Source organism: Bufo bufo, chromosome 11 (assembly GCF_905171765.1).
Source record: "Bufo bufo chromosome 11, aBufBuf1.1, whole genome shotgun sequence".
In the NCBI taxonomy this organism is placed as follows: Eukaryota; Metazoa; Chordata; class Amphibia; order Anura; family Bufonidae; genus Bufo; species Bufo bufo.
Window position 1 is genome coordinate 43807347 of NC_053399.1, and position 14784 is coordinate 43822130.

General features: G+C 44.8%; 1 protein-coding gene across 3 annotated transcripts in view; it reads right to left on the reverse strand.

Moving 5' to 3' along the window:
* Nucleotides 1-14784, reverse strand: part of MIPOL1 (mirror-image polydactyly 1) — a 384033-nt gene that overhangs the window by 201939 nt on the left and 167310 nt on the right. The gene's annotated exons all lie outside the window — the stretch shown is intronic.

Consider the following 14784-nt stretch of genomic DNA (forward strand, 5'->3'; position numbering starts at 1 on the left):
ATATTCCAAAGAGCACCTTTAGGATTTCACAGGTCATTTACCTACTTACCACACATTAGGGCCCCTGGAAAATGCCAGGGCAGTATAACTACCCCACAAGTGACCCCATTTTGGAAAGAAGACACCCCAAGGTATTCCGTGAGGGGCATGGCGAGTTCCTAGAATTTTTTATTTTTTGTCACAAGTTAGTGGAAAATGCAGATTTTTTTTTTTTTTTTTTTTCATACAAAGTCTCATATTCCACTAACTTGTGACAAAAAATAAAAACTTCCATGAACTCACTATGCCCATCAGCGAATACCTTGGGGTCTCTTCTTTCCAAAATGGGGTCACTTGTGGGGTAGTTATACTGCCCTGGCATTCTAGGGGCCCAAATGTGTGGTAAGGAGTTTGAAATCAAATTCTGTAAAAAATGACCAGTGAAATCCGAAAGGTGCTCTTTGGAATATGGGCCCCTTTGCCCACCTAGGCTGCAAAAAAGTGTCACACATCTGGTATCTCCGTACTCAGGAGAAGTTGGGGAATGTGTTTTGGGGTGTCATTTTACATATACCCATGCTGGGTGAGAGAAATATCTTGGCAAAAGACAACTTTTCCCATTTTTTTATACAAAGTTGGCATTTGACCAAGATATTTATCTCACCCAGCATGGGTATATGTAAAATGACACCCCAAAACACATTCCTCAACTTCTCCTGAGTACGGAGATACCAGATGTGTGACACTTTTTTGCAGCCTAGGTGGGCAAAGGGGCCCATATTCCAAAGAGCACCTTTCGGATTTCACAGGTCATTTTTTACAGAATTTGATTTCAAACTCCTTACCACACATTTGGGCCCCTAGAATGCCAGGGCAGTATAACTACCCCACAAGTGACCCCATTTTGGAAAGAAGAGACCCCAAGGTATTTCGTGATGGGCATAGTGAGTTCATAGAAGTTTTTATTTTTTGTCACAAGTTAGTGGAATATGAGACTTTGTAAGAAAAAAAAAAAAAATCATCATTTTCCGCTAACTTGTGACAAAAAATAAAAAGTTCGATGAACTCACTATGCCCATCAGCGAATACCTTAGGGTGTGTACTTTCCGAAATGGGGTCATTTGTGGGGTGTTTGTACTGTCTGGGCATTGTAGAACCTCAGGAAACATGACAGGTGCTCAGAAAGTCAGAGCTGCTTCAAAAAGCGGAAATTCACATTTTTGTACCATAGTTTGTAAACGCTATAACTTTTACCCAAAGCATTTTTTTTTTACCCAAACATTTTTTTTTTATCAAAGACATGTAGAACAATAAATTTAGAGCAAAATTTATATATGGATCTCGTTTTTTTTGCAAAATTTTACAACTGAAAGTGAAAAATGTCATTTTTTTGCAAAAAAATCGTTAAATTTCGATTAATAACAAAAAAAAGTAAAAATGTCAGCAGCAATGAAATACCACCAAATGAAAGCTCTATTAGTGAGAAGAAAAGGAGGTAAAATTCATTTGGGTGGTAAGTTGCATGACCGAGCAATAAACGGTGAAAGTAGTGTAGGTCAGAAGTGTAAAAAGTGGCCTGGTCTTTCAGGGTGTTTAAGCACTGGGGGCTGAGGTGGTTAAAGGGGATATACAACATTATATCAGACCTAACAGAGTGGCCCACCCACAGCGGTGATCATACTTACCTGGTGCCGCCGCTGGGTTCGGTCTCTATTGCTCTGCAGCCGGTTCTTTATCTCCCTGGTGCACTGATATCAACATCTGGCGCATGTGACCTCTGCAGCCAATAGATGACCACAGCCGTGACCTCCACTTCCTTTTTTGGGACGCAAGGGGGGCAGGTCACTGCTGCGGCCAGCATTTGGCTGCAGCTATCACCTGTCCTCATCCACCATCAACAGGATGTTAATATCAGTGCACCAGGGCGATGAACAGTGGACCAGGTAAGTACAATCACCACCGCGGGTTGGCCATTCTGTTAGGTCTGATATAATGTTGGATAACCCCTTTGAAGCACCATCATACATGCAAAAATAGGCTTATATGTATGTTCTGTATGGTAGGGATATGTTGGATATCCCCTTTAAGTAACAGTGAGACACTATGGCTGCCACCACCAAACATTTAAGAAATAATATACTCTACAATGCCCCTCAAGTAAATATCACCATCCAGTGACCAATTATCTGCTCAATACACACGGTAATGTAATAAAACCGCAACACCATGTCAATATAATACTGCTAAACAGATCATAAGATTCATAGAGAGTACAAGCCTCAGGTATCAGCACAAGGAGGGACTGGGGCCGACACGGCTTTTCTCCCTTACCACCCAAAGTGGAAACTGAAGCTTTACAGGTATCAGTACGGTCACTGTATGAAATGGACAGACATACTAAGCTATGCACTTGATATGCTTTTCTTCGTTCACCCTCTTTACCTGACTTATCGCCCCCGTCATCCAAGGGACACACAGTCACCGGCACGTGTGCGACTATCAAAGAGCACAAAACCCATCACTCACAAATACAGACAGCGACAACAAGGCTGCAGCGGTGAATTACCTGCCACGGCCTTAAGTGGTCATTATCATTAATCAGTGGTGCGCACGGCTTATGAAGTATACACACGCTGGCCACGTCCAAGCGTAGATATGGAAGGGAATTACCAGAAGGCAAAGTAGCTCTGGCTTAGTAAAAAGCTTGCATATAAGGCAATAAAAATACGAATGAGGGCTCTGCATTTGTGTGAAGTGATCCCTATCAATTACCAGATCACCACACAAATAGGTACGTGGGAGATTAAAGGGGTATTCCGGTTAGAGACAGTTATTCCCTATCCGCAGGGGATAACTATTAGATCGGTGGGGTTCCTACTACTGAGACCCCCACCAATCATAATAATGGGGGCCCTAGCCCCCCAGAAATGGACAGAGTAGCTGGTCAGAGATACGCACCGTAAATAGCGGCTATCACCGCATCTCCCACAGAAATGAATGGAGTGGTGGCACGCATTTCCGACCACCAGTCGCTCCGTTCCATTTCAGGGGGGCTCCATGGGGTACGGGGCCCCCGTTCTCCTGATCGGTGGAGGGGGCCCAGCAGTAGGACCACCACTCTAATAGTTATCTCCTATCCTGTGGATAGGGGATAACTTTCTCTAACCAGAATACCCCTTTAAGTGCACAACGAGTAAAGTGGTTAGGATAGGACAGAAATCAGCAACCTTCGGCACTCCAGCTGCTGTGAAACTACAACTCCCAGCATGAAAACCTACTTGGCTGTTCTTGTAAGTCCCGTAGAAGTGAAAGGAGGATTCTGGGAGTTGTAGTTTCAGAACAGCTGGAGTGCCAGAGGTTGCTGATCCCTGGGATAGGATATCAATGTTTGATCAATGTATGATCAATATGATCACAAGACCCCTCCCCCCACCTTCATTAATCAACAGAGTGCTGAAATGTTCATGGGCCTGTCACGATTTACCCAAGTACAGCGCCATATGTAAAGGTGTGGCTGTGTCTGGTACTACAGCTCTGGCTAAGCTGCAGTACCAGGCACAGCCACACCTCTACATTTGGCGCTGTGCCTGGGTAAATAGTGACATGGCCACAGCCTTCCAGCTACTGCGGCTCAGCCCAATCAAGTGAACAGGACTAAGCCGCAGTGCCTGGCACAGTTATACCCATAAGCATGGCTCTGTAGCTGGGCAAACAACCAAGGGGTCATAGTGCTCTAGGAAGTCCGCTATCTCAGTCAATGTCACAGTGCAGGAATATGCCATTCAGCAAAGGAATCGTGCAACCAGTGATGTCAGGGTACTGGGATACTGCTCCTGGTGATGTCATAAAACAAAGATAATGCTCATAGTGATGTCACAGCGCAAAGTAATGCATAATACAGAAAGTCACAGCACAGGAAAGATGATGTCATGAAGGAGGGATGATGGACAGTGACATCACAGCAAAGAAATAACTCATATAATGGTGTCATACTATAGGAATACTGTACATGAAGTCAAAGGAGAGTGACATCGCAACATAGCAATAAAGCACAGTGATGTCATAGCACAGAAAGAATAGTGACGGTGACATTACAGCATAGTACATGTAAAAAGTACAAGGCTGAAGTTTTTTCCTTGGTACCCGGATGTGATCTATCCAATCTGTGCCTCATCCCTGCCTGGAAGTGGGCCCTATAGCCCTGCTATGTCTGATACCCAAACAGTTATGACCATGTTGATGACATCATGGTCAGGAGGTGTTCAGGCAGATTTCCATCCTCCATATCTATTCCCACAGTATCCTTTACTTTAGTGACTGTATCTGGAGAAGCAGAGTGAAGCTTACGTCACATCCTTTTACAGCAAAGCATTTTTTTTTGTCCCTGTAGCAAAGCATGCCCATGTCACAGCGGCCTTCACACCTCAGCAGCCCTGCAGGAAATGACCGTATGATTGCACTATAAGATGGAAATCCTTTAGCCGGTGTGCCAAGGCTGGCCTGGGACGTGTGATCTTCTCGGGATTCCGCTATATCATGGCAGTGAATACAAACATACACACACTTTGGCAAAAGGAAACCTGGATTGAGTTTTTTTCCCTTTCGAAGGACGAGTGTCAATATTTATCCGTCCTGTAGTAATTTGTTTTTTTATTCATCTGAAAATATGTGCTTAGAAGGAGCATCAAATATTTGAGTTTATACCTCTGTATTTGTTGATACACTGACATGCTTTCGTTTGCATATTTGTATAGTCTTTTGCTGTGACAGATCTCGGCTGAGCACTACCGGCTCGCAGCCTATCGCAGGAGGGATGGCAGTGCTGCTGACACAGGATTATAGAGCAGAATTAACCCACAGAGCTGCAAGTCACCGCCTGGTTCGCACATTCAGGTAGCGGTTCAGCAGAGGAGTGCATCCCTTCTGCAACAAAAAAACGGAGGCTTTGTCAACCGATGTGGTTCTGCTACAATGGGTCACAACCCTTTTTCTAATGAAAACCACAATTAAATTGTTTTAAAAGGGTTGTCTCAAAAAAAATATTCTACAGTTTTCAAACCAGCACCTGGATCTGAGTACTTTTGTAATTGCATGTAATAAAAAATTTTGTATAGCTACTGAGTTATTCAATAAAATGTATCTGTATAGCGCCACCTGCTGTTTGTTCTTTTTATTATTTCTTAGTCCTGCTCACTGAGATGGCCGCACATGCTCAGTTTTATCCTTCAACTGCCTCCTGAGCTGTGATAGGTGGAGCATGGACACGCCCCCTGAGCTGTAGCAGAAAAGACACTCCCCTAGAGGTGTCAGCTTGATATACTGTAGATCTAGCAGAGCAAAGAATGGGGAGATCTCTGGATCCATGTGAGGTGCAGGGCTGGTTCCAGCTTTGTTAGTATTAATAAATAGGTTTCAGGGTTGGAATTTTTATGCAGTCTTTCTATTGCTGAATAAAAAAAACACAAATCTTAAAAGTAAAACCAGTCTCCGACTAGATCTGCAATAGCTTCATTGTCCTCCTCAGCACCAGTGATTCCATGCGACGTCTAAGTATCTGGCAGTGCTTAACATCCATTTCATGCCACGTTCACACATGACCGTTATATATGGAACATGGATGGTATATCGCTAGGATATGTCAGATAAGTATGGGTCTAACATCTGTGACTAGCTCATATCTCCAGAACGGGACCCCTGAAGTGAACAGAGGGCAGCCGCACATGTGTGGCCACCTTCCATTCACGGCTATGGGACAAAAATACCCAGTGCGCTGGCTCGACTATTTTTGTAACTTCCATGGCGATGAATGGAGGACATGCCGAGCATGTGCACTGGGCTGTCCTTTGCATCAAGGGCCCCGTTCTCTGGATACGAGCGGGTCCCAGAGGTGGGACCCGCACCTATCTGAGACTGATGTCATATCCTAGCAATATGGATTTTCAAGCCACAACTTGAAATTGGAGCCTCATCTTGAGGAAGGTGGCAGAGGACACTAACCAGTGTAAGCCCCAGGGAATCTGCCCCTTTTTCTATAACCTCTGATCCTCGCAAGTCCTCCCCTCTTTACTGCTCCTCACACAATCAGCTCTAGGACATCGCAAGTGCTTCCCCCATATTCTGGAACTCGCTATCCCAACAGATGAAATTCTCCTCCAACTTTGTAACTTTCAAAAGCAACCTGAAAACCCAAATCTTCATAAATGCGTACAACCTATAGTAACCCTGCTACCACTACAATATGACCTGAGCAGCTTTTATTTGCCTTCTAAATTGTAAGCCTTGCGGGCAGGATACCCTCTCCCCTTCTAAATCACTATGTCGCTCAGTTAGTTCCTGCTTATAGTACTTGTTCTTTTTGTCTTATGTTATGTACGTACACGTAATAGTGCTTTAGAAATAAAACTAATAATAATCTTGCCCCGATCCTATGCAGAAACCTTACAGTGATCTGCACTGGATTATAAGGCATCAGTACTCCATCTCATTCCAGACAGCTTTATCACGACATATAAATAGCTATTATTATTCTAATATTACATCACAGCCTGATTATGTGTAGATGTCTAGACTAGATACATGATGGTTACCACTCTAAAGCCGCCCGTAGACAATGCAACGCAAGGTCAACTGCCCAGGGATCCATCTGGAGACCAGTTCCCTCATGTCTGCGGCCAGCGTGGAACCTTGAACCGGTCACTGACGGACATCCTCACCGGCTCTGAGACAGGACAGTATCAAACCAAGGATCAGAAGAACATTACCAGATACACACCGGGGTTTCTCCACTGTATTTACCTCCAGAGTTCAAACTGCTCCCATACTGTGCGCTCATCTGTGTAAGGCCAAAACTCATCTGCAAAGGAATCTGCAACTTTTTTCAATTTTGCGCTGTTTTTGCCACTGTTTTCTATGTGTTTCTGAGTGTTTTATGCTAATGCCCTATCCTCAGAATAAGGCCTCTTGCACACGAACGTGTGCGCCCCGTTGCCATATTGCGGACCGCATTTGCGGATCCGCAATACACGGGTGCCGTTCCGTGGGCATTCCGCATTACGGATGTGGACCCATTCACTTCAATGGGTCCGCAAATCCGGAGATGCGGAATGGAAGCACGGAACGGAACCCTACGGAATGCTTCTGTGGGGTTTCGTCCCGTACTTCCGTTCCGCAAAAAGATAGAACATGTCCTATCTTTTTGTGGAATGGCCGGATCGCGTACCCATTAAAGTGAATGGGTCCGTGATCCGCTGCGGCTGCCCCACGGACTGTGCTCGTGCATTGCGGCCCGCATTTTGCAAGAGGCCTAAGTCATCAGTATGTTATCAGTGGAGGTCCGGCTCCTTGCTTCCCTGCCAGTCAGCTTTTTGAAGAGGCCTGTTCCTAGGCCAGTGATGTCATGTTCAACGGTCACATGGCCTAGGCGCAACTCGGTCCCATTCAAGTGAATGGGGCTGGGCTGCAATACTAAGCACAGCCTGTATCCAAATGACGGTGCTGTGCTTGGTAGGCTGTGAGGAGGCCCTAGCACTGCTCAGAGCACTGTGGCCTCCTCAAACAGCTGATCAGCAGGGGAATCAGGCCCCCACTGATAACCTATTCTGAGGATCGGTCATCAGTACAAAACCCCTTTAAGTAGGCATGGCTTTGTGGGAGGGGACAATGACTCCCACGACTCAACAGATTTAGTAAATGATACTGCAAATCTATGTGTAGCTATCCACTCAGGCTAACCGGGGAGAGGCGGTATTAGAGGTTCGGGATCAAAGAGGTGATGTGTAAAGAGGACAATATGTAGTGAACAGGGCATCAAGTATAAAATTATGGCTGAAAGCTGTCATATCCAGTACTTATGTATTAAAAGGATTTCCACTACTACTTATCGCCTATTTGCAGGATAGGGAATGAGTGTCTGATCGGTGGGGTATGACAGCTGGGACCCCTCTGATACTCAGAACGGAGGCCCATGTTCAGACACATCGACTCTACGAGGCTGCCGAGATAGCTGAGCGCTCTGACTTGGCTATGTCTGGCAGTCCAATAGAGTCATCATTCAAATGGGGGGAAACGCTGTGATTTCCGGTTGGATCCTGCTGATCAGACACTTGTGGATAGGGGATGCAGTATGTATTAATGGGACAAACCCTTTAGGATAAAAATATGGATCATAGGGAATAATGAAAATAAGGAATTTTGGAGAAAAGAAAAACTTTATTTGGACACAACATTTGCTTGACTCCAACCATAATTGCCCTGCATGGTGGTGAAACTGCCTGGCATACACGTGACTGCAAGCAAACACTGAAGGGGTTAATTCACGGGCCACTTGGGCATACAAAGTACAGTATATTTTTAGACTGTTATTTATGGCGCTAAGAAAATACGAAATGCTGGCTTTTTCCTGCATTAGACTGATATCTAAGACGCGGCTCCCCTGAACACGATCCCGGAGCACAGTGCGGCTCTGTAGTGCTCACACACACAGCACTGACTACTGACGGCCCGGACTGCGGGATTAACAGGATTTCAATGTATCACTTTATAGGTTCAAGGTTTAGCACCCTGAAACGACATATTAATTCTAACTCAACCAGCTTAAGGCAGTACCCTGTGAATGGCTTTCTATAGCACGTTATAAGTCTGAAGAGCACGAGCCTTCACACATAGATGTGCACTGTACAAGGACGTGTGCCACCGGACCAGCAGGACGGCCAAGACGAATAGCCACCGCTGGTAAGATCTGAGGGCCAGCCCTGTCATAGAGACTACAGAATGCCCAATCATTATATACCTACCTATGCCCATAAAGTGTCTATATGACTAGTGTGTGCAGGCGCCACTGCACCACCTCTGCCCAGGGCAATCCTTACACAAACACACAAATGATCAGATGGACCATTAAATGGTCACTGAGCTTTCCAAAAACTTTACATGTGTCATAGTGGCTTATCAAAGGTTTTGATCTGTGGGGGGTCTGAGCGCTGAGACCGACCACCAAACGCTAGATCTTCTCACATAGCGCTCTCTCTCTTAGCTGCAGGAGATGGGCTCAATAGAAAGTCTATGGGCTCATCTTGATTTCATTTCCTGCAGCCAGGAGAGAGAGCACACGCTATGTGAGCACTTCTCGCTCTAGCGATCGGTGGGGATCTCAGCTCTCAGGCTCCCGACGAACAAAACCTTTGAGAAGTTGCTATGACATATCAAAAGAGTTTGGAGAACTTAGTGACCCTTTAAAGGGAAGCTCCACCTATAGGTAAATGCACAGAATACACTATGCATATTCTCAGCTTAAACTTTAGGGTCCATTCACACATCCGCAAAATGGGTCCGCATCCGTCCCGCAATTTTGCGGAACAGGTGCGGACCCATTCATTTTCAATGGGGCCGGAATGTTTGCGGATCCACACTTCTGTTCCGCAAAAAAAATAGAACATGTCCTATTCTGGTCCACAATTGCGGACAAGAAAAGGCATTTTCTATGAGCGTACCGGCGATGTGTGGTCCGCAAAATGCGCAACCCACATTGCCGGTGCCCATGCTTTGCGCTTCCGCAAAACACATACGGATATGTGAATGGACCCCGCAAAATGGGCCTGCATCTGTTCCGCAATTTTGCGGAACAGGTGTGGACCCATTTATTATCAATGGGGCCGGAATGTGCTGTCCGCATGCGCATTTGCGGATCCGCACTTCCGTTTTGCAAAAAAATAGAACATGTCCTATTCTTGTCTGCAAAATGCGAAATGCACATTGCCGGCAGTATTTTGTGCTGTACTGTGGTTTATGGTTTTGCTGGGTCAGTATTTTGTGCTGTACGCTGGTATTTTGTTCTGCACTACAGTACTGCAGGCCTCGCCTACATGTGTTGGCCCTGCCTACTTGTGTTGCCTCGTCTTCTGCCAGGTTGGACCTACCTACAACACAGGGCCACTTTAAGTTCTCCATCCGCCCCTGGCATAGTAGGAAATGCCACAGTCGTCTGACAGATGAATGTACCGCCTGGTGAGGCGGCTCTCTTCATTCACTTCTACAATCAAAAAAAGCCATGACTCCCATAAAAGTAAATAGACAAAGCCGTGCAGATGTGTGGCTACTAGGGATGAGCAGTTCGGGTTCGTACTAAACTTTGCGAGTTTGGGTACCCGGACCCGAACCCGAACTTTTTCACTGAAGTCGGGGTTCGGTGTTCGGGTCATTTTATTATTTTCCGTCATAACATGGTTATAGCAGAAAATAATAGCATTCTTAAGACAGAATGCAAGAGTATGGCAATTAAGGGGTATACAAAACAACTCCCCTTATCCACTTCATCGCGCTGCCACAGTGTCTTCTATCTTCTTTCAGCAGGACCTGCAAAAGGACCTGCGATGACATCACTGCGCTCACCACCTGGTGACTTGTTTTTTTTACCCCTAAATTGCCATACTCTTTTGCATTCTGTCTTAAGAATGCTATTATTTTCCGCTATAACCATGTTATAACGGAAAATTATAAAGGGAAGTTCGGGTCCCCATTGACTTCAATGGGGTTCGGGTTTGGGGTCAAGTTCGGGTCCCGAACCCGAACTTTGACCTAAAGTTCGGCCGAACCCGAACTTCCACGGGTTCGCTCATCCCTAGTGGCCACCTCTCCATTCATTCTCTGGATAGATCTGGCATCCATCGGCCGCCTCTGTAGTTCGGATGGGAGCATGGAATCCCCTCTGCATTGCATTGGCATGCCAGAAATGTCTAAGAAGGGAATGCTCCTTTAAGTAGAAATCACATAAATAATTGAGTACATTTGAGGTGCTCCTATTACAGGACAGTGTAATGCAGGGGAACTCACATTTTCCACATTTTCTCTGCAGCTCCATCACTCTGTTATAACCTGCTGACAGCACTCTGTAACTCACACTATAAAGAGCAGCCTGTATCCTGCTTTTTGGTTAGGGAGGAAAGCGGCAGAGAGTCGGAATGGCAGAATACTCAAGGAGTTTAACGTGAACCACCTGCAGGCCCTGTAAGAAGAGTACGACATGAAGAGTCCCACTGCCCCTGACTGTAGATGTCTGTACTCACCCCCATTCCCCCGCTGTGCGCTCACAAACTAATGCTGGAATACAATGCAAGGAATTCTGCTTGAGTCCTCTCCAATATGCGTACGTGCTCATGAGTCCTCTCAATGTATGGACAATACAGATTAGTAATCTAGAGTCTGGGGCAGCGGTACTATTCATGTAGGACTGCAATTAATAGGGCAGAATCACTTTAAATATGTTTTTCAAAAAAAAAAAATTATTAAAGGGATTATCTAGCCTAGATGCTGACAACCCTTCTGGTCCCAATGTTTGCCCCATAAAAAAACAAAACACACTTGCCTGTGCATGGTCTCACCATGCCCACCATGCCCATAAACCGTTCCTGGCTGGTTCTGGGTCAGCAGGACCAGAAAGTGGCTTGGTCTCATGACCGCTGCGGCCAATCACAGGCCTCAGAAGTCACATTGGCTTGAACTTGCTGCTTTTGGCCACGTCCCCGCTGAAGCCAGTCATTGGCCTCAGTGAAGCATGTCATAATGCCCATGCAGCACCGGAAGAAAACAAGCCAATGACCGGAGCATGGACAGAGCGGTGGGGAGCAGGTAGGCCTGAATCCTCTGTTAATGGAGGCAGGTTGCGGGCACTTGCTAAAAAAAAAAAAAAATCTGTATTCCTAAAGAATCCCTTTAAGCAGGCATGCTCAACCTGCAGCCCTCCAGCTGTTGTAAAACTACAACTTCCACAGTGCCCTGTGCTAGGCTGATAGCTGTAGGCTGTTCGGGCATGCTGGGAGTTGTAGTTTTGCAACAGCTAGAGGGCCGCAGGTTGAGCATGCCTGCCTTTAAGGATTTGCTTTCCGCTCTTAACAAACTCAGATCTTCATCGCTTAACAGAACACTAAACATAGAAAATGAAAAAAAAAAAATATAAAACAGAAAAAGCATCTCAGCACTTAACCCCTTAATCTTCTCCTTTCCTTTGAGTCTACTTGGTCTCATATTACAATTAAAACTAAGAAATACATAAAGAAATCTTCTCCTGTCTCAGAAGATCAGTCACTGTCCTGTGTATGGATGTAGGGCAACTGGGTGGAACAGGAGCCTCCCTGCTAAGCCCTGTCTAAGAAACTGTCAGCAGCACATTCAAATAGCAGCCAAGCAGCAGGATGCAAAAGTAAAAAAAACAAAAAAAAAAAATCTGCATCCACAAATCAAAACAAAAATGTTATGTCGCCCAAAATGGATGTTTTCACATTTTTATTTCCCTGCTGAGCCCTGTCTGCACCCCCTGTGCTCGCTGTAGTTTGTGCCAGGATCATGCAGAAAATGCTGCAGATGGTATGGGGCCAACAATATTTCTTGTGCAGCTATAGCATTCTGTAGGTTTAGTGGTCCCAGGAAGCCCTTACAAAGAGCACCACCCACTCTGGAGGACCCAGCATGTCAGTGCCTTACGCGGACAGTCCACTGATTTGGAAACCATGCAATACCTTATTTCCCCTGTGGTGGCACTGTAGAGAAAGTTAGCGCTTGCTGCCTAGTTTCCCCACAGATCACAACTGATCAATGGGTGGTCTCAACAGCGGTATATTGTGATTTACGCTAAAAAGATGCTTCCATGGTGGCGCTTTACCTTAAATAACATACCCTTGAAACAAAATGAGATGAAGACAGCAGGAGGAATATTAAAGAAGAAAGATGGACGGTGAAGGAATCAAGGCTTTAGCATTTTGCCTGTGACCACAAGTTGCATTTCTTGACAGAATTTGATAAGTGATTTGGTCTGAGGCTTACAGTTGAAAGCAAAATATAAACTGACAGCGAGGTAAAAGTGCAGCGCGTTTCAAAGCAGTGAAATGTGTCTCATTGGCGCGGTGGATTTATTTAGGGAAGCCAATTAGATTATTTACAGAAGCTTATTTTCTGCTCTGCTGGGTGGAATTGCTCCTTTAACGACTTGCTACAGACTGATTCAGTAATTCTGCCTCCTTTTGACGACATTCAGCCTCATTTAAGCTGCCTTGCTACTGGAATTATGGAATTTGGCAGGGCCTACAGGAAGACAAGTGAATGTTTATATTGCCTTAGAAAGGGAAATCAGTTAGCTGCTAGCTGGCAACCTTTAACTACAAATTCTAAGGTTGCTTTGTACCCGCGAGAGCATCTGTGACCCTATTTTGCAGCTTGGGAGAGTAACGGGGCCCTGTGAGCAGTGGAACAGGGATGTCAATCTGATGCGGGAATCTGAGACATTTCTGGATTAGTAGAGGGAGGGATAAGGTTTTAACCCTGTAACGGGCAAACAGGTTGCATAAAAACAGAAAATGAAAAAAACTGAACCAAAGTTTAGTTTCGTCAACATATTAGAAGAACAACTATTTTCTATGTGAGGAAAATAGGGCAAGTTGGACGTGGATTTTTCATTTGCAATAATCAAAATGATTTTTTTTTATTTTTGCTTTCCCATAGTATATAGGATTTTTTTTTTTAGATTCTACACTCTTTCACCCAGCGCCATGATGCAGTTTGGTGCCCGGCCCTGCAAAAATAATCCCTATAGACTGGCGTGCATTCATGGATTGGTAGTTCAGCGACACAATCATCAGTCTTCCCTGGCCTGGCTCTTAGCCCAGCTTTCCTCCACCATGCACAGTGACTCATGCACCAGGGGCACACCCCATAACCATACCCATACTTGCTGACTGGGCAGCAAAAATTGGCAGAGATTATGCAAGAAGAGTTAATCCTGGCATATTGGTGGCTAGAGAGGAAAGAATCACTCAAAATGTTGATTTTGGCTCGATTCGGCCAAATTGGTTCTACCCAAACCGGAAGTGCTCCAATTGGCCATGACACTTTTAGGTTTATGGCTCTTACTTTTTTTTTTTGTTTTATTAATTTTTTTAAATGTTTGCAGCGCCCATGTGGATGTATGTGACGTCATCACTGCAGGACAAGTGAACAGAGACTAGCAGGGACCAGCAAAGCAGCAGAGGACTGAACAGGTGAGCATTGTTCTTGGTCAATGTTTTAAAATTCTGGACAACCCCTTGAAACTTTCTCTCCCTGCAGCTATCCACAGTCCTTGCAGCAATGTATATATAAACTATTAAAAGCAGTAAAAAGATTTGTTGACGGCTCCTCCTCCTTGTAGTGCTTGTCTTGTGTGCATACAATCCGTGAATGGAAACAGTCTTCTTTTCAACCAGAAGTTGAAAACCTCTCCCAATTATGTCCCACCAACATAGTAGTATGTGTGAATTCTCTTGACACAAGTCACAAGTATCAATTAGAACTGATGAGAACAGTTTTTCGGCTTCTGACTATTTTATTTGTTGATGCAAATTGAAATAAATGATATTTAAAAAGTTGTAAAAATAGATATGTAACAGATAGGGAAACACCGAACAACTCTTCCTGCACCAATTTCCATTTTGGTTTTTTAATCCTTGCCTTCCAAAGGCCATCGCATTTATATTTTTCTGTTAACATGGCCGTACAGAGGGTTTGTTTTTTATGGAACAAGTTGAATGTCTTAATGGCACCATTTACTATTCCATACGAAACACTGGGAAGCTGGAGTAGAATTGAAAAAATAAAATAAAAATCGCAATAGCGCCATCCTTTTTTGGGTTTAGTTTTTATGGCATTCACTAGAACTAGACTTGGCAAATTGCACCAAAAATGAGCCAAACTGCACCACAATTTTGCACAGTTTACGACACTGTCTAGGGGCACTGGCATTGGTAAGTGTGGGCCACTGTACGGTAAAAATAACACGGTACT